This window comes from Triticum urartu, chromosome 5 (genome assembly GCF_003073215.2).
Source record: "Triticum urartu cultivar G1812 chromosome 5, Tu2.1, whole genome shotgun sequence".
NCBI lineage: Eukaryota > Viridiplantae > Streptophyta > Magnoliopsida > Poales > Poaceae > Triticum > Triticum urartu.
The window spans coordinates 564,747,536-564,766,873 of NC_053026.1; the positions used below are offsets into that span (position 1 = coordinate 564,747,536).

Consider the following 19,338-nt stretch of genomic DNA (forward strand, 5'->3'; position numbering starts at 1 on the left):
GTCCGCCTAAGATGTTGTCTTCCATTCCAGGAAAGGCGGAGAAGCTCTGTCTTACTTTAAGAACGAAGATGAAATGATCAGGCACCACTTGAGTGTTGAAGATGTAACTGAAAAGCTTGACTGCTTGAGCCAGCGACAATCTCATCTCAGTTGATTTGCAAGCTCCTGGAGTGAATATTGTTGCACCAGCAACAATTCTAACGCTGCTCGACCCCCTGAGTCTTTGCCCGAGTCTTGTGCATACACTGTCACTGGTGCTCCCGTTGCCTATCATTCCTATCACTGCACAATTTTCCAGTCAACACACTCGACCAGTATTATTATTTAGTTACAACTACAGTTCTTGAGAAAGAGGCTGCACCAAAAAACCTACTTATATAGGAAGCATGGTATGGTAGAGAAGAACATGAAGAGCAGTATAAAGTTGTTTCATTTATCGTGGGCGTGTTTGGTTGAAAACTTCAATCCTCAAGATTCGATATATGGATTTCATTTACATAGACTGACAAGCAACATGATATTTCGAAAGCACAAGCACATACGACTACACTCAACAAGTTGGTAGAAATAAGAGTGATTCCTTCTTCATTACCATCATCATTCATAAACAACAAACGAGTAATTGATCACCCCCTTCAAGACCTACAGGTGATGATGGCCATTTTAACATAATGCTGATAAACAACTATGGACGTACATTACAAAACCAGAAGGCGTCATAGGTTGAACTTGAGAATTGAAGAACAAATATTCCAATGCTCATATAGATAGGCATCAACTTTTCATAAACATGTCTACCTTGTTCAGTGACCAGTGTAAAGCCACAACTTAAGCCCTTGTTCTAACTTCTGAATAACTGAAACATCTTGGTCTCGCCCCCAAATTTCAAGCATACTTAAAATTCATAATCAATCAGTCATGGCAAGGTCAGGCATCGAAAATCCGATGCATAATCATTGAACAAACTTAGCAAGGTAATCTATGCATGCTTTTTACGACATCCAAGTCACAGGTTAAGGTTAGAACGCTCCCCATAAAAAGAACTACATAACTCCCGGCACTTTTCGCCGATGCCTTCCCATGAGTGTGACGACGAGGTTGCCACTTGATCAAGCAGATGTGCGTTTCTAGGGAGAAAATGTGTTGGCTGGTGGCATCAGTTGTGGCACCATCATAGAGTGGCCTCATCATTCACCAGGAGCATGTTGCTGGCCACACCTGAAAAATACGAGGCGTTGCCATAGTTTGGACCATATTTTCTTGCGAAAGCTAAGATTGGAGCCCCAAAAGCTAGCACATTTTGGGTGTTAACTTACAAAGTTATTCTCTCGTGTCAAGTACATGAATCATGGATGTTTGTTTACTATAGAAAAAACTTACACCACAGTGAGATTGGTGACGAGCTAAGTTCAATGTGTGGTTCTGAACTTCGGGGGAGGGGATGTTTACAATTTTTGCACATGGCTTTTGGCTTCATCTAAGATATACATGAGAATGACCAAGTGGCCTGCTTGGTAAGCAACCAAAAAAAATTGCAATCAAAGATATACATGAGAATGATACAGGGACCTCAGTGAACGAACTGAAATGCTGCCACTATGCTCAATTCCTTCTTAACTTTGTGGACCCACACGCCTGACCAAAGAGGGGAACAGAATAACAAGCATGCCATTCCATCGCATTGGTCAGATTGTTTGGTCCATCTAGCATATGGAGAGTTGATATGCAAACTCCTGAATAAATATCGTGAGTTCTAAGAACCTTCAAGGTGCTGGACACCCTTGACCTCTGCCTCTATACCTAGTAAACAATGTTGCCAATGCGCCAATGCTCCCGTTGCCTATGATTCCTATCACTGCATTATTTTCCAGTCAACATGCTCGGGCAATATTACTGGCGTGTACAATTACAATTGTTGAGAGACATTACCAAGTAACCTAGATATATAACATGAGTCGTATGGTAGACAAGAATACAAAGAGTATGTAAGGGGTTGAGCTCTACCAATGTTCGAAGTGTTGGGAGAAGCAGTTATCACTAGTGCAGAACCGGGCAATAGCACCGGTTCATAAGGCCCTTTAGTGCCGGTTCCATAACCGGCACTAAAGTGTGGTCACTAAAGGCCCCCCCACTTTAGTACCGGTTCAGCATGAACCGGTGCTAAAGGGCAACCACGTCGCACGAGCCAGCTCCGGGGGCCGGGAGCCCTTTAGTACCGGTTGGTAACACCAACCGGCACTAAAATGTTTGGGGTTTTTTTGGTTTTATGATTTCTTTTTCATTTAATTTTGTGTTTTCCATTTTAATTCTTTTTCATTTGCTAGTATTTTACGATACTACACATTGTACAAGTTATGCATATATATATATATATATATATATAAATATAAAAATAGAATTTCTAGTAGAACCAACCATATATATATCATCAATGTCTCACAAACCACTATATTAATTCACACATACACACATGTATAGCTATATACAATTTCTCCTACATATGCATGTTGCCTTCGGAGCCAGTGGCATTAGCCTAATTGGTGCCTTCGGAGCACGATGACAATTGGAAGTGGTTCATGACCTGGTCGATGGGGGCGGTAGTGGGTAATAGTATTCTTCCTTCGGATTTATGACATGGTCGAGCAAAAATCCCGCTATTTCCTCTTGAAGTGCTTCTACGCGCTCCGTTTCTAGTAGCTTGTCCCGCACCTCTTTGAACTGTTAAGAAGGAGATCAATATGCATGTGTATTAGTTGTGTGACTAGATATCGATAATGGTGTAAAAATTGTGAATAGTGTTCTGACAAGCGTACCCATTCCTGTCTTTGAGATCTGCTCCTTTCGGACGCCATCATGCGAATGTTCTCGCAAACGTAGAATGCACACATATCAGTCCCCTGTGCCTGCTTCAGGGCCTTTATTACGAGAATGGAATTTAATTTGATCAGATAATAATTAATCAAGCATGATAATTAAAGAGATGGCAGCTAGCTAGCTAGCTAGTACTACTTAATTACTTACCTTGGGTCGAAACCATTTCAGCTGTCGTTTCCATTCGCCTTCCGTGACGCTGATGAACCTTACCGAAGCCTTGCCCGCCGACAAAGAAAATGAATAAAGGGGTTATTAAATAGTTCATATCATGAAATGACGAACTAAATAGGCCGAGATATATAGTCAATAATGATTGAAATTACCTGTTGACTATCCCAAACAAGATATTATAGTCACTATTTGCTTTGAGTAGTGAGTCCAGTATTTGAACTGTTCCGACATGAACTTTAATGATACACAAGATCCAGTGAAATCTGCATGCACACACGTTTGCATGCATGTCTTAATTAAGCGGGCATATGTAAGCAAAAACTTGTAGCTAGCTAGTAGGCAAAAACACAGAATTTGTAGTACAAGAAAGTGTGACTCACTGGAAGTTGTAAGGAAGTAGTATATCTTCATTGTATTTGAGGCGCTTCAAGAACTCTAGCATGCTGTCCTCTACCTGGTTTTCATGATGCTTGTTTATTTTCCATGTGTATTCATTAACGGTGTTTGGGTCAATGAACCCAATGCCATAGCGTCCACCTTTTCTCATTTCATACCTCTTCATCCTGCATAATACCACCGAAAAGAATATAGTGAGGATAATTACAGGTAATGATTGATCAAAAGAATCACTACAGCTAGCTTGAGACTTACAGAAAGAAATCACTTACAGACAATAGCAACTGCCGATAGATTTGTCGAGTGCGTCTTGATTGTATAACTGAAACAGTTCAGAATACTCAACGGTCATAGGTTTCTCATGGTAGTAATGATCCTTCTTGACTTGCACCATGAGGGACTCTCGATCGGATCTCTTGGTAATGTCCATGTACCATTGATGCAATTCATACATTCTCGTTGGGAGCTTCTTGACCTCTTCTGGCTTGACCAAAGGTTGGCCCCAGGCATATTTCCATTTTATTTCCTCCTCTGTAAGCACAGGCATGTCCTCGATCTCAAGGAGTTGTCCAACAGTGATTTTGAGAGTTTCAGCCTGCATTATATGCTCCTGGGTTATTACCACATCGCCCACCTCGGGAACGTAAACTGTTTAGCCACAATAATATTGGGCGCGCATACTGTCACGTGTTGTTGGCGGCACAACAAGCGGGGGGATCGATTGCGCCGCCTGTTCTCCCAGCTGGGCAACGGTTTTCCTGCATTTTTTGACAGCTGCTTATTGTTTGCTCGAGCTCGAGCTCGCCTCCTTCTGTAGACGTTGTCGATGTAACTTCCTGATGTGGCGCTCATAGTCTGTGTCAACAGGCTTAGGAGCTGGTGGTTGAGCCATACGAATGAAGTGGTCAACTACTTCCACAGGCACTTTCTCCCTTGGCGGCGGTGGTGGTGGCGATTTCGGTCCAAAATGGGCGTCGACTTCTGCCCGCACTATGGCATTGGTTTGCTCCTCGGTCCTGTCGTAAGCCCTCTCAGGAAGAGGAGTAGTGAGGTTTGGACCATATTTATATCGCTTGCCTCCGCCTGTACTTCTTGTACTATGACCTCGACTCGTACCGCTACACACCATAGCTGCGAGGTGTCTCTTCTGCGATTGCTGAGGCGGCGGAGACGGCTGACGGGGCTGAGTTGGACGAGGAGGAGTGGCCTGAAGCTGTGCCGGACTTGCAGTGGCCTGAGGTTGTGCCGGACTTGGAGGAGGAGTGGACGTCTGACGTTGTGTCGGACTTGGAGGAGGAGTGGCCTGACACTTTGCCGGACTTGGAGGAGGAGGAGTGGCCTCACGCGTTGGTGGACTTGGAGGAGCGGGAGTCTGCTGACTCGGTGGCGGACTTCGATGAGGAGTCGTGTGACGCGCTATCGGTGGCCGTCGAAAGATGATGCAATCCTTTCTCCATAGGATGATACGATGTTTGGCATCTCCGAGTGTGTGCTCCTCGTCACCTCCAGGAATGTCAAGCTCTAGCCCCGAATATTGGTCCACCACCTCATCAACCACGACATGAGCATAGCCTGCTGGAATCGGGTTGCAATGGAAGGTTGCATCGGGGGAATTTGTATAAGCAACACCGTCCGCCACCTTCAAGGATATGTTCTTAATTTTGAAGTGTAGCTCACAGTTAGTGTTCTCTGCGATGTCATCCACAGGGTATCTATCCAGCATTGCGTCAAACAGGGCGGAACCCACACTACTTCTCGGCATGGATGGGGCGGTGGTATCCAATGCTGTATCATCCGCTAGCTGCTGCAGCTGCTGAGACCCCCTTTGCTGGCTAAGTGAGTCGATCTGCTGCTGCTACCGCTGGAATTTGATTGCCAAGTCCGCGTGCGCTGATTCTAGGCCTTGAAGGCGTTCATAGTCGAGCTTCCTCTGCTCCTCCTCCATCTTCCTCTTCTTCTCCTCCGCAATCTTCTTTCTCGCACGGGTTCTGTAGTCGGCGTTCCAGTCTGAAAACCCCTCATACCACGGAATAGCGCCCATGCCTCGTGTTCTTCCCGGGTGTTCAGGATTTCCCAGGGCACACGTAAGCTCGTCGTTCTCTCTGTTGGGCTCGAACAACCCGGATCGAGCCTCTTCTATTGCAACAAGTAGCTTATCTTCGGCTCCGTCCAGACATGCCTTCTTGGAAACTTTGCCTGTCTTCGGGTCCAACTCCCCCCCATGCGCATAGAACCAAATCCTGCACCTGGGGGGCCAGCTCAATGTTTCTGGAGTGACACCTGCATCCAGCATCTCTTTCTCAGACTTATCCCACTTAGGCATTCCCACCGCATAGCCACCTGGCCCCAGCTTATGGAACTTATCCTTTTTTGCGGCATTGGCCTTGTTTATTCTTGACCGTTCATTAGATAATTCTGAATCCTTGAATTTCACGAAATCGTCCCAATGAGCACTTTGATTCTCTAGTGTTCCCTCGAATACTAGAGTCTTCCTTCCTCCCTTGACGTACTTGTCCCATTCACAATTCTTGTGGTTCTTGAATGCAACCGCCATCTTCCTAAGAGCAGCGTCCTTGACTTTCTGCACATCTGCTTCTGTGAAATGATCTGGTAGGGTGAAATGTTCCATGAGAGTATCCCAAAGCAGACTTTTTTGTCTGTCATCGACAAAAGTAAGATCTGGACGTGGCTTTGCTGGCTCTCTCCATTCTTGAAGGGAGATCGGGAGTTGGTCCTTCACAAGAACTCCGCACTGACGAACGAACTTGTCCGCAATCTTCTTAGGCGCTAATGGTTCTCCATTAGGTTTGATTGCCTCGATATTATACTTTACGCCCTCCTTCAACTTTTTGTTCGGGCCTTGTTTCGTCCTGTTGCCTGAAGATTTGCTCGATCCGGATGGCTGAAAGAAGAAAGATCGATTCGTTAATATATCTTCAACTCATTTAAAACATGTGATGATCACCAGATGCCTGCTTATATAAATATATATACCTCTCCGGTGTTGTCATAATCGTAGTTCATGACTTCATCAATTTGGTCGTCGCGATCGAATATCATATCACCCTCTCCGGTGTTGTTTAGAAATTCGGGGCCGTCATAATCTTCTTCATTCTGATCATCATCTGGCCCGCGTATTATATCGAACATGGTCTGTTCTCCCTCTCTGTCGGTATTGTCCGCCATAGCTTTTATTTAACTATGCCAAAAGAAATATAAAACAATTTAGTATTCAAATTACATCGCCTCGAATAATAGATATAATCTCGAATACATCGTCTCGAATAATAGATATAATCTAGAATACATCATCTCGAGTAATAGATATAATCTCGAATACATCGTCTCGAATAATAGATATAATCTCGAATACATCATCTCGAATAATATATAATCTCGAATACATCGTCTTGAATATTATATATCGAGTACATCACTGGCTAGGTAGCTAATAAAGATCGAATACTACAGAAGAATCTAGGACACTCGCGGTTCCTGCGGCGCGGGCGGTGGACACCCAAAGAGAAGGAACCCTCATAGGATCATAGCTGAAGTGAGATCCCTGAAGAAACTGCCAGGTATTGGAGAACCTGCCGCCCTCTAACGCAACCATGTAGAGATGGACGTGCTCGTCCTCCTTCCTGACACGGCGACGTACCACCTCCGGCGGGGCCGGCTCCCTCCGCACCGAAACTGGCCCACGCGAACGCCACCAAATGAGATTAGGGTCGACGACGGGACCCGGGGCCGGGTTCCTCATCAAGCGGCGCGCCCCTCCAGGCAGCACCTCCCAGTGCCAGCCCGGCGGAGCCCAGTCCCAGACATGGGTCAGTCGGACGTCGTCGCGGACGGGTCGACGGCGAGGATGCGGGCCGGGCATTGTCGAGAACAAATACTAGCTATATGCCCGCAAAAAGTAAATTTTTTTAATGATTGGATTTTGATAACTAAAATTTCTAACATTTCTATATAACACTAATTATGCTATCATTGCATATGTCAAAATTCTATATGCTATTTCATACTAATTAAGCATCTAACACTAAAAACAGAAAACACAACTTTTATACATCCATTAAAAAACTAAAAAACAACATTATATAAAAAATTTCCATAATAATTAAACACTAATTATATCCATCTAACATGCATTCATACATATATACTAGTGAAAAAAAATAATCTAAAAAATTTAAACTAATTAAACATACAAAATACGTATATACTAATATATACATGCACTAATTCATACATATGTACGTGTGTGTGTGTGTGTGTGTTCATCATGCTTGTGTGTGTGTGTATGGGCTCGGGGAGGGGCGGCGCCCATGGTGGCCGCCGGGGGCGAGGGAGAGGGGTTAGAGGGCCGGGGGAGAGCTCACAGCGGGGCGACAGCGACGACGAGGCGACGGCCGGGGGCGGCGATGGGCCGGGGCGTGACGCGGGGGCGGCGACGCAGGGACGGCGCGACGGGGACGGGCCCGGGGCGGCGACGGAGACGAGGGCGGCGACGGGGACGGGGGCGGCGACGGCGACGGCGTCGATCGATCGGGGCGCGCGGGCGGTACTTCAATGGGGAAACAGAGGAAGAAACAGAGGGAGAATGAAATTTTCGTAAGTGTTGTATATATAGAAGGCACCTTTAGTACCGGTTGGAGCCACCAACCGGTACTAAAGGCCTGTTTTGGCCAGGCCAAGCGGCGGGAACCACACCCCCTTTAGTACCGGTTGGTGGCTTCAACCGGTACTAAAGGCCCCCCTTTAGTACCGGTTGGTGCCACGAACCGGTACTAAAGGGGGTGCACTGGCGCAGGTGCGGTGCGCAAGTTTAGTCCCACCTCGCTAGCCGAGGGGCGACCGCACTGGTTTATAAACCCCCGTGCGGTAGCTCTCTCGAGCTCCTCTCCAAAGCAGGCCTACTGGGCCTACATGTTCTGTGCTGCCCTGTTGGCCTACTGGGCCTTTGCGGGCCAGCATCCTGGCCCAACAACAGGTTGGGTTTCTAGTCGTATGCAGGCCGCTCTGGCTTAGTAGGCGGGCTTTTTTTAAAATTTTTTTGCTTTATTTATTTTTGAGTTGTTTTTTTATGTATTTAGAGTTTCTTTGTGAATATTTTTGCTTTAGGTACAAAAAATTACAAACTTTCTGTTAGTGCCCGTAGTTTTCAAATTTGAATAGTTCAAATTTTGAATTATTTGAAATTAGTGTGAATCACTAGTATGTGAATAACTTAACTTTAAAAATCAGTAAAGGCATGAAAGAATTTGTTTGCACATAAAATTTCTTCGCGTTTCAAATGCCAAAACACATAATTAACTACCCTAACTATTACAGAGATTCCCTTCTGGGTGTGAAACACAGAAGAAAGTGATGATAGTGAAGCCGATCACATCCCAGATCTTTGGGTGTGAAACTTTTTCTTCGCGTGTGTCCGTTTGTGTCGTAACCATGGAAAATCTTCATCATTTAACGGGATGCTCGGGTCAATATTCACTGTGAATGGAGCAATTTCATCAAACTTCTCATAATCTTCTGACTTGTCTGTCTTGTCATCCACTCCCACGATGTTTCTCTTCCGAGAAAGAACTATGTGCCACTTTGGCTCATCGTACGATGCATTCGCTTCCTTATCTTTTCTTTTTCTTGCTTGGTAGACATGTCCTTCACATAGAAAACCTGTGCCACATCATTTGCTAGGACGAATGGTTCGTCTGCATATGCAAGATTGTTGAGATCCACTGTTGTCATTCCATACTGCGGGTCTTCCGTTACCCCGCCTCGTGTCATATTGACCCATTTGCATCGAAACAAAGGGACCTTCAAACCACGTCGATAGTCAAGTTCCCATATGTCCTGTATATAACCATAATATGTTTCCTTTCCCGTCTTGGTTTCTGCATCAAAGCGGACACCACTGTTTTGGTTGGTGCTCTTCTTATCTTGGGCGATCGTGTAAAATGTATTACCATTTATCTGTACCCTTTGAAAGTCATTATATTCGAAGATGGTAACTGGGATAGCAAGTACATGTCATCTTCAATAGAGGTGTCATGCATGGTACGTGTCTGCAACCAGCTGGCGAAACTCCTGGTTTGTTCACGTGTAATCCAGTCATCAGACCGCTCCGGGTGTTTGGAGCGTAGCAAATTCTTGTGTTCATCCATATACGGAGCCACCAAGGCGGAATTCTGTAGAACTGTGTAGTGTGCTTCAGTGAGAGAATGTCCATCCATACATATTATTTGTTCCCCTCCTAGCATGCCTTTTCCATCCAGTCTGCCCTTATGCCGCGATTCAGGAACACCAATCGGCTTAAGGTCAGGAATAAAGTCAATACGAAACTCAATGACCTCCTCATTTTGACGGCCCTTGGAGATGCTTCCTTCTGGCCTAGCACGGTTATGAACATATTTCTTTAAGACTCCCATGAACCTCTCAAAGGGGAACATATTGTGTAGAAATACAGGACCCAAAATGTTAATCTCTTCGCATAGGTGAACTAGGACGTGCGTCATGATGTTGAAGAAGGATGGTGGGAACACCAACTCGAAACTGACAAGACATTGCACCAAATCATTCTCTAACCTTGGTATGATTTCTGGATCGATTACCTTCTGAGAGATTGCATTGAGAAATGCACATAGCTTCACAATGGCTAATCGAACGTTTTCCAGTAGAAGCCCCCTCAATGCAACCGGAAGCAGTTGCGTCATAATCACGTGGCAGTCATGAGACTTTAGGTTCTGGAAATTTTTCTCTGCCATGTTTATTATTCCCTTTATATTCGACGAGAAGCCAGACGGTACCTTAATACTGAGCAGGCATTCAAAAAAGATTTCCTTCTCTTCTTTGGTAAGAGCGTAGCTTGCATGACCCTGATGTATGCCGTCTTTTCTTTGCATACGTTGCTGGTCCTCTCGTGCCTCAGGTGTATCTTTTGTCTTCCCATACACGCCCAAGAAGCCAAGCAGGGTCACACAAAGATTCTTCGTCACGTGCATCACGTCGATTGTAGAGCGGACCTCTAGGTCTTTCCAATAGGGCCAGTCCCAAAATATAGATTTCTTCTTCCACATGGGTGCGCGTCCGTCAGCGTCATTCGGAACAGGTTGTCCACCAGGACCCTTTCCAAAGACCACCTTCAAATCCTTGACCATATCATGTACATCAGCACCAGTACGGTGGCGAGGCTTCGTCCGGTGATCCGCCTCACCTTTGAAATGCTTGCCTTTCTTTCTTACGGGATGCCTGCTCGGAAGAAATCGACGATGTCACAGGTACACATTCTTCTTACAATTAGCCAAATATATACTATCGGTATCGTCCAAACAGTGCGTGCATGCGCGGTATCCCTTGTTTGTCTGTCCTGAAAGGTTACTGAGAGCAGGCCAATCATTGATGGTCACGAACAGCAACGCCTTTAGGTCAAATTCTTCTCCCATGTGCTCATCCCACGCGCGTACACTTGTTCCATTCCACAGTTGTAAGAGTTCTTCAACTAATGGCCTTAGGTACACATCAATGTCGTTGCCGGGTTGCTTAGGGCCTTGTATGAGCACTGGCATCATAATGAACTTCCGCTTCATGCACAACCAAGGAGGAAGGTTATACAAACATAGAGTCACAGGCCAGGTGCTATGGTTGCTGCTCTGCTCTCCAAAAGGATTAATGCCATCTGCGCTTAGACCAAACCATACGCTCCTTGCGTCATCTGCAAACTCCTTCCCGTACTCTCTTTCGATTTTTCTCCACTGCGACCCGTCAGCGGGTACTCTCAACTTTCCGTCTTTTTTATGGTCTTCTCTGTGCCATCGCATCGCCTTGGCATGCTCTTTGTTTTGGAACAAACGTTTCAACCGTGGTATTATAGGAGCATACCACATCACCTTGGCAGGAATCTTCTTCCTGGGGCGCTCGCCCTCGACATCACCAGGGTCATCGCGGCTGATCTTATAGCGCAATGCACCACATACCGGGCAAGCGTTCAAATCCTCGTACTCACCGCGGTAGAGGATGCAATCATTAGGGCATGCATGTATCTTCTGCACCTCTAACCCTAGAGGGCAGACAGCCTTCTTTGCTTCGTACGTACTCTCGGGAAATTCGTTGTCCTTTGGAAGCATATCCTTTATCATTACCAGCAACTTTCCAAATCCCTTGTCAGATACACCATTCTCTGCCTTCCATTGCAGCAATTCCAGTGTGGTGCCCAGCTTTTTCTTGTCACCTACGCAATTCGGGTACAACAATTTTTTGTGATCCTCTAACATGCGCTGCAACTTCTTCTTCTCCAAATCACTTGCGCAGTTTCTCTTTGCATCGGCAATGGCCCGACCTAGATCATCAACGGGCTCATCTGATGCCTCTTCTTCAGCTTCTTCCCGCATGCCGGCTCAGCTTCTTCCCGCATTACCGGCTTAGCTTCTTCCCCCATTGTTGTATCATCGTATTCAGGGAACCCATGGCCAGGATAGCTGTCGTCGTCCTCTTCTTCTTCATTGTCTTCCATCATAACCCCTCTTTCTCCGTGCTTGGTCCAAACATTATAATGGGGCATGAAACCGGTCTTAAACAGGTGGACGTGAATGGTTCTTGACGTAGAGTAATTGTGACCATTCTTACAGCGAGCACATGGACAAGGCATAAAACCATTCGCCCGCTTGTTTGCCTCAGCCGCAAGCAGAAAAGTATGCACGCCCTCAACGAACTGGGGAGAGCATCGGTCATCGTACATCCATTGCCGGCTCATCTTCATTACACAACACCGAATAGACCAAATTAATACAAGTTCATACATAAAGTTCATACAACACTTAAATGCAACAAACAAATAACTCTCTAGCTAAAGCATTTAAATGCAACAACAAATACGATCAAGATTGCAACTAAGGTAACAATGGATCCAACAGCATAATGATACCAAGCCTCACTATCGATGGCATATTTTCTAATCTTTCTAATCTTCAAGCGCATTTTCTCCATCTTGATCTTGTGATCATCGACGACATCGGCAACATGCAACTCCAATTCCATCTTCTCCCCCTCAATTCTTTTCAATTTTTCTTTCAAGTACTCGTTTTCTCTTTCAACTAAATTTAACCTCTCGACAATAGGATCGGTTGGAATTTCCGGTTCACATACCTCCTAGAAAAAATTGCATATAAATCAAATACTAGCACATATATATATATATATATATATATATATATATATATCCTCCCAAATTACTAAACTCACAAATTAATCACTATATAAAGCATTGCAAGAGCTAATCTAGCAATGAGAGATGAAAGGACAAAGTTGCTAACCTTTGTGATCATTTGAATGGATGGGGGCCTTCAAATCTTGACAAATTTTGGGCAAAATGTGTGATGAGCTCGAGAGGAAGAGGGGAAGAACAGAGAGAGGAGAGGGGAAAGGGGAAGAACAGAGCGAGATCGGGTGGATGAAGGGTTTATGTAGGACGACCTTTAGTACCGGTTCGTGCCAAGAACCGGTACTAAAGGGGCTGGAGGGGCCCCAGTCTGACAACATCCTGCCACCACTCTCATTAGTACCGGTTCGTGGCACGAACCGGTGCTAAAGGTTTGCCACGAACCGGTACTAATGAAAGCGGCCCGGCTAGCCGTTGGAACCGGCACTAATGTGCTTCACGTTTGACCCTTTTTCTACTAGTGTATTTCGTTCAGTATGGGCATGTTTGGTTGAGAACTTGAATTCTCTGTATAGACAAGATAGGCATCGACCTTTTGGTGCCAAAGCATGTTATACATACAACTCCATCTTGTTCAGTGATCATAAGTAATTACTCCTACTATAAAGCTAGAACTTGAGCCCATGTTCCGACTTCTGACAAACTGAAAACATCTTGGTCTCACCCAAATTTCAAGCATACTTACAGTTATAATCAATCTGTCATGGCAACTTGGCAAGGCCAAGCATAGGAAATCTGATGCATAAGCATTGAGCAACAAAGAAAGCCTATGTACGCTCGTTAGGACATCAAATCCGAGATCAGAGGCTACAACCTGAACAAATGTTCTGATTTCTGAATAACTTAATACATTTTTTCCTCACCCCAAAAGTTCAAGCATAGTGAACAGTTATAATCAATCAGCCATGGCACAGAAAATCTGATGCATACCCATCAAACAAAGTGAGCAAGCTAATGTATGCATGCTTGTTAGGACATCTTGGCCTATCCACAGTTGTATCGTATATCATCCACAACAGAACAAAATAAAGCTACAACCTAAACTCATGTTCTGACTTCAGAATAACTGAAAACATCTTGGCTTGACGCCCCAAATTTCAAGCATACTTACAGTTATAATCAATCAGTCAAGACAATTTCGCAAGGCCAGGCATAGATAACCTGATGCACAAGCATTAAACAAACTAAGCAAACTAATCTACGCTTGCTTGTTGGGACATTCAAGCCACAGGTTAGAACGCCCCCATGAAAATCCACACATCTCCTAATTTAATATATCATGCCAAGTTCATAGCCAATCCACAATCCTACCGTGTCTCGTCCATAGCAGACCGAAATAGCTATTTGTCTGTGGGGGGTGGACGGTGGTACGGCCGCGCTGCGCTGTGGGGCGAGGTAGGGTGGCCGGGCGGGGCGGGGACCGGGGAGGTGCAAGTGTCGGCGGCCCGGCGCGGCAGTGAAGTAGGGGAGAGTCGGGGAGTGGAAGTGACCGGTCGCGGGGAAGTGGAGACGGACCGGCCCGAGCCCGGATGAGATGAGAGCATGGTGGACTGTTGGGTTGGGTGGGTTCGGCGGCACGCGCGCGGTCAAGTGGCAAACTCGTGAGGGAGGGCCACGTCCACTTCATTGCTGTCGACGATAAAGCACAATCTGAAGAAGCACACACTTGACTGATATTTGCTCACATAAAAACACACTTGGTTTGATCACAATATAAGTCGTAATCTACTCTCCCTAGGGCATGTACATTGGCACTGGGTACAACAAACAAAAGAAGCGCATGACACAAGCATGAGTGCCATCTTGTCTACATGGGTGGACATGTGCATGTGCAGAGGTCGAGAGGTTTTTTCAGAAACAAAGTTGTTATGCTGAGCACACTAGAAGTTCGTTGAGGTCATCACATTACCGTGTTAACCTACTCAAAAGCAACATCCATCTCTCCAGAAAACAGGCACTTACTCGACAAGGTGCTCTGATTCCTCACAATCCTATGTTGAAACTCCACACCTTTCCCATGCATCTTTCCTTGAATTTGTTGAGCCGAATGTAAATATGGAAGCGTTTCAACCTACCGTAGTAGGCCACGGGTTACGTGTTTATATAGGATCAGAAAAGCCCTAGATCACGGCATATACAAGGAAACTTGGAGTACAAGATGATCACGAGATAACTACAAAATATAACAACTAGGCAGGTTCGGTTTAGCCTTATCTCTGACTTAAACCGAACGTACAATAATATCTCGAAGATTCATTCTAGTCTATTCTTAACAGCCCCCCTCAATCACACCTTGGTCAAGGTGAGGTTGCGCCTGAAGTTCTCCAAGTCTCTCACAGGTAGTGCCTTTGTAAAGCCATATGCAATTTGATCTTTAGAGGAAACAAACCTTATATCAAGAAGTTTATTTGCAACTCTTTCTCTGACAAAATGATAGTCAATCTCGATGTGCTTAGTACGAGCATGGAACACATGATTAGCTGACAAATAGGTCGCCTCAAGGTTGTCACACCAAAGGCAAGGAATATCTCTTGTCGGTACTTGAAGTTCCTTTAACAGTGATTGCAACCAAATGATTTCTACTTTAGCATTGGCCACAGACTTGTACTCTGCTTCTGTACTAGATCTTGACACAGTGGGTCGTTTCCTGGCACTCCAGGAAATCAGATTTGGACCAAAGTACACTGCAAAACCACCTGTTGATCTCCTGTCATCAATGTCACCTGCCCAGTCTGCATCTGAGAAGGCACCTAGCAAAGTAGATGAGGACTTTCCGTATGCTAATCCTGAGTTTATTGTATGCTTTATAAATCTAAGAATTCTTTTCGCCGCAGTCCAATGAACTGTTGTTGGTGCATGCAGATATTGACATATTTTGTTCACCGAAAAAGAAATATCCGGTCTTGTAATAGTCAAATATTGTAAGGCACCCACAATACTCCTATACCTTGTACTATCCTCTAGCCCAAGTGGCTCTTCATCATGAGCTGACAATTTTTCAGTGCTGGACAAAGGAGTGGGTGCTGGCTTGCAGTCTTTCATACCCACTTTGGTTAAGAGATCAAAAGCATACTTTTCTTGTGTTAGCACAATACCATCATTAATTTTCTTTACCTCTATTCCAAGGAAGAAATGCAAATCTCCCAAGTCCTTCAGGGCAAAGGTTGAGCTCAAATCCTTCAATAATGCTGATATTGCTTGCTGAGAGGAACTTGTTACAATAATGTTATCAACATAGATGAGAACAAATATAGTCACCCCAGACTTATTGAATAAGAAAAGTGAGGTGCCAGCTTTTGAAGGAATAAACCCAAGTTGTTGCAACTTTGAGTTCAGACGAGAATACCATGCCCTTGGAGCTTGTTTGAGTCCATAAAGAGCCTTGTCCAATTTGCACACATGAAAGTGTGAGTTTTTATCCTCGTAACCTGGTGGTTACCTCATATAGACCTCTTCTTCCAGAACACCATGAAGGAACGCGTTCTGTACATCTAGCTGTCTCAAGCTCCATCCCCTGGATACAACAATAGATAAAACAAGTCTAATAGTAGCAGCTTTAACAACGGGACTAAAGGTATCTTCGTAGTCTATGCCGTACCATTGCTTAAATCCTTTTGCTACTAATCTAGCTTTATACCTATCTATGCTGCCATCAGATTTCTTTTTAATTCTATATACCCACTTATAGTCTATAATATTTTTACCGCTGTTTCCAGGAACAAGATGCCATGCCTTGTTTTTCATGAGTGCTAAGTATTCCTCGTCCATTGTTTTTCTCCATCTTGAATCATCCAAGGCTTCTTGATCACTTTGTGGCTCCCCTGTTCAGCAAAACGAGCCATATTTAATTCTGATTTTTTTTCCATACCTAACCGTGCCATCCGACGGAACAAGCGGCTTCGCAATGCCGGATTGGAGCCGTGTACGCCCTCGAACAGGAGGTGGTGGCGTTGGATCTTCAATTTCATCATTTTCCGCAGAAAATCCATCAGCCACAGAACCTTTTGTTGCATGCAAATCCACCGCAGGAACTGGCGACGTGGGAACCGAGTGGTGGCTCCCCCGGTTGGTTGATGTATGGGCCGGTTCGCAGGAGATCCGCGGCTGCATGTCGCGCATGGACGTTGCCTCCCCCGACAGCATGCGGCGCATGGGTGAGGCCCCTGGCCCAGGTGACGTGGCAGGCTGGTGTTGGTGCGGGGGCGAGGCCCCTGGCCCAGGCGACGTGGCGGGCTGGTGTTGACTGCCCCCGCCGCTGTGCCCTGCCTCCGGTGCAGGCGAAGCAGCACGGGATCCAGCGCCAGAATCAGCAGGGTATCGGGCGCCCGGATCTTCTCCGGACGGAGCGCCTCTGTCCTGTAGCGCCGCATGTGATATAGGGCTATGTGTCTCCATATGTGCACTATTTTGTGCCAAATTTGCACCTGTGTAACTGTCATCAAATCCTGCATCATCTGAAGAAGGTGGATTAGTAGTACTACCTCTCTCTCAGTTTATAGGACGTGCGCGTATCTCTAGGTCGTCATTTTGACCAACCTAATACAAGTCATATATTACAAAAAATATACCAACATAAACTTCGGAGTTTCTACTTTCAAAAGGTATAATTTTTGTGTTATATGATTTATATTAGGGTGATAAAATTGACAACCTAGCTATACGCACAGGACTTGTAAACTGAAACGGAGGTAGTACGAGACACTGCCATAATTTGGTCATCTCCATTATTATCCCCGTGATCAAAGAAATGTGTGGGAGATAGATGATCAGGAAGGAGGAAAATTTCATTGCGTAGAAGGGCTCCTGCGTTTGGATGGAGAGAAGCGAACGGGAACACGTTTTCATCAAAAACAACATCTCTGGAAATATAGATACGTCCGGTGGACACATCAAGACATTTGACTCCCTTGTGACGGGGACTATATCCTAAGAAAACACATTGTTTGGAGCGGAATGAGAGTTTCCTATTGTTATATGGTCTAAGATTTGGCCAACAAGCACAACCAAATACTCGAAGAGAATAGTAGGAGGGCTTTTTGTGGAAGAGTCGTTCATAGGGAGTTTCAAAGTTGATAGCACTACTTGGAAGGAGGTTGATAAGATATGTTGCAGCAAGAAAGGCTTCGTCCCAAAATTTTAGTGGCATGGACGAGTTGGCAAGCAAAGCAAGTCCAACTTCAACAATATGGCGATGCTTTCTCTCAGCAGATCCATTCTGCTGATGAGCATATGGACATGAAACATGATGGGCAATGCCGAGTTTCTGGAAAAACGGCTTTAGTTTCTCGTATTCGCCACCCCAGTCCGATTGGACAGCGAGAATTTTTGCATTAAATTGTCGCTCAACATGTGCTAGGAAATTTTGGAAAACTTCAAAGACATCGGATTTTTTCTTAATAAGATAAATCCACGAAAATTTGCAATAATCATCGATGAAGCTAACATAGTATTTATATCTACCAACAGAAAGAGGGGCATCTCCCCATACATCAGAAAAATTAACTCAAGAGGTTTGGTAGATACATTAGTAGAAACTGGATAAGGTAATTGGTGACTTTTTGCACGTTGGCATGAGTCACACACCGACTCATTATTTGGCTCCCCATGATGAGAGAGTTTATTGCCCCCACTACCGGAATAACCCTATATGCCTACGGCCTTATCTATGCCGACAGCTTTTTGTCGGGGCCGTCGTCATACCTCAAGCTACGCCGACGGCCTGGGAAAAGCCGTCGGCATAGAGAAGCCGTCCGCATACCTCCATCTATGCCTACGGCAGCCGTAGGCATAGTTTGGCCGTCGGCATATATCGATCTATGCCTACGGTAGCTGTAGGCATAGTTAGGCCGTTGGCATAGATGTGGCCCGGGTGGCTCAGGGACAAACGGTGGGCTGACGCTGTCAAATCTATGCCGACGGCCCTGACAGCGGCCGTCGGCATAGATATTATCTGCATTTTTTTATTAGGAGCTGCCACGTGGCAGAGCTATGCCGACGGCAAAGCCGTAGGCATAGTTTTCCATCTATGCCGACGGCATGGCCGTAGGCATAGATATTATTTGTTTTTATTTTAAATTATTTTTATTTTTAAGTTAAAATTTGTTTAATTTAAATCTAACTTTTCTAAACTTAAACATACAGAAATTATACATCGATTTAGGGTAGAATTTTCCATAGATTATGAATATCCAGTTTGTTTTTGTTTTTGAGTATGTTAGAAATGTGGCCTCTTGTACTTTTGCATATATGTCCTTATGCTTTGTGAAAATCATAAGTAATTGATACTTGGATCGATTTTGACAAATTTTATATGGGTTTTTATCAGAATCTTGAAAGGATTCTGTGCTATACTAACTTAAATCATGTTTGCTTCAGATTTACAGAAAACACCCTTTGTTTTGACTTTTTTGTATATTTGTCATTCCTTGCCCAAACGAGACAAATTTTATATCTACATCCATCAGATTCTTTCAAGGATTGTCGTGGCGGGTGCAAACCCCCGGCAACTGGCTCAGGAGTGTGACCCTTCATGGACGCCTGATGCCGCTATCACTTGGAGGGAGGAAACGGCCATGTCGGGTTGACACGAAAGGAATCTTATGGTGGGTTTGGCCCAGACCTTGTTCTCAAGTGTTCCTATGGGCCGACCTATCACAACCAGGTGAAAACGTCCATTGGTCAAA

At 45.0% G+C, this 19,338-nt stretch overlaps 1 pseudogene; it reads right to left on the minus strand.

Annotated features, from left to right (window-relative positions):
- Positions 1 to 248: 248 nt before the first annotated feature.
- Positions 249 to 16,807, minus strand: LOC125507387 (annotated as a pseudogene).
- Positions 16,808 to 19,338: the final 2,531 nt, after the last annotated feature.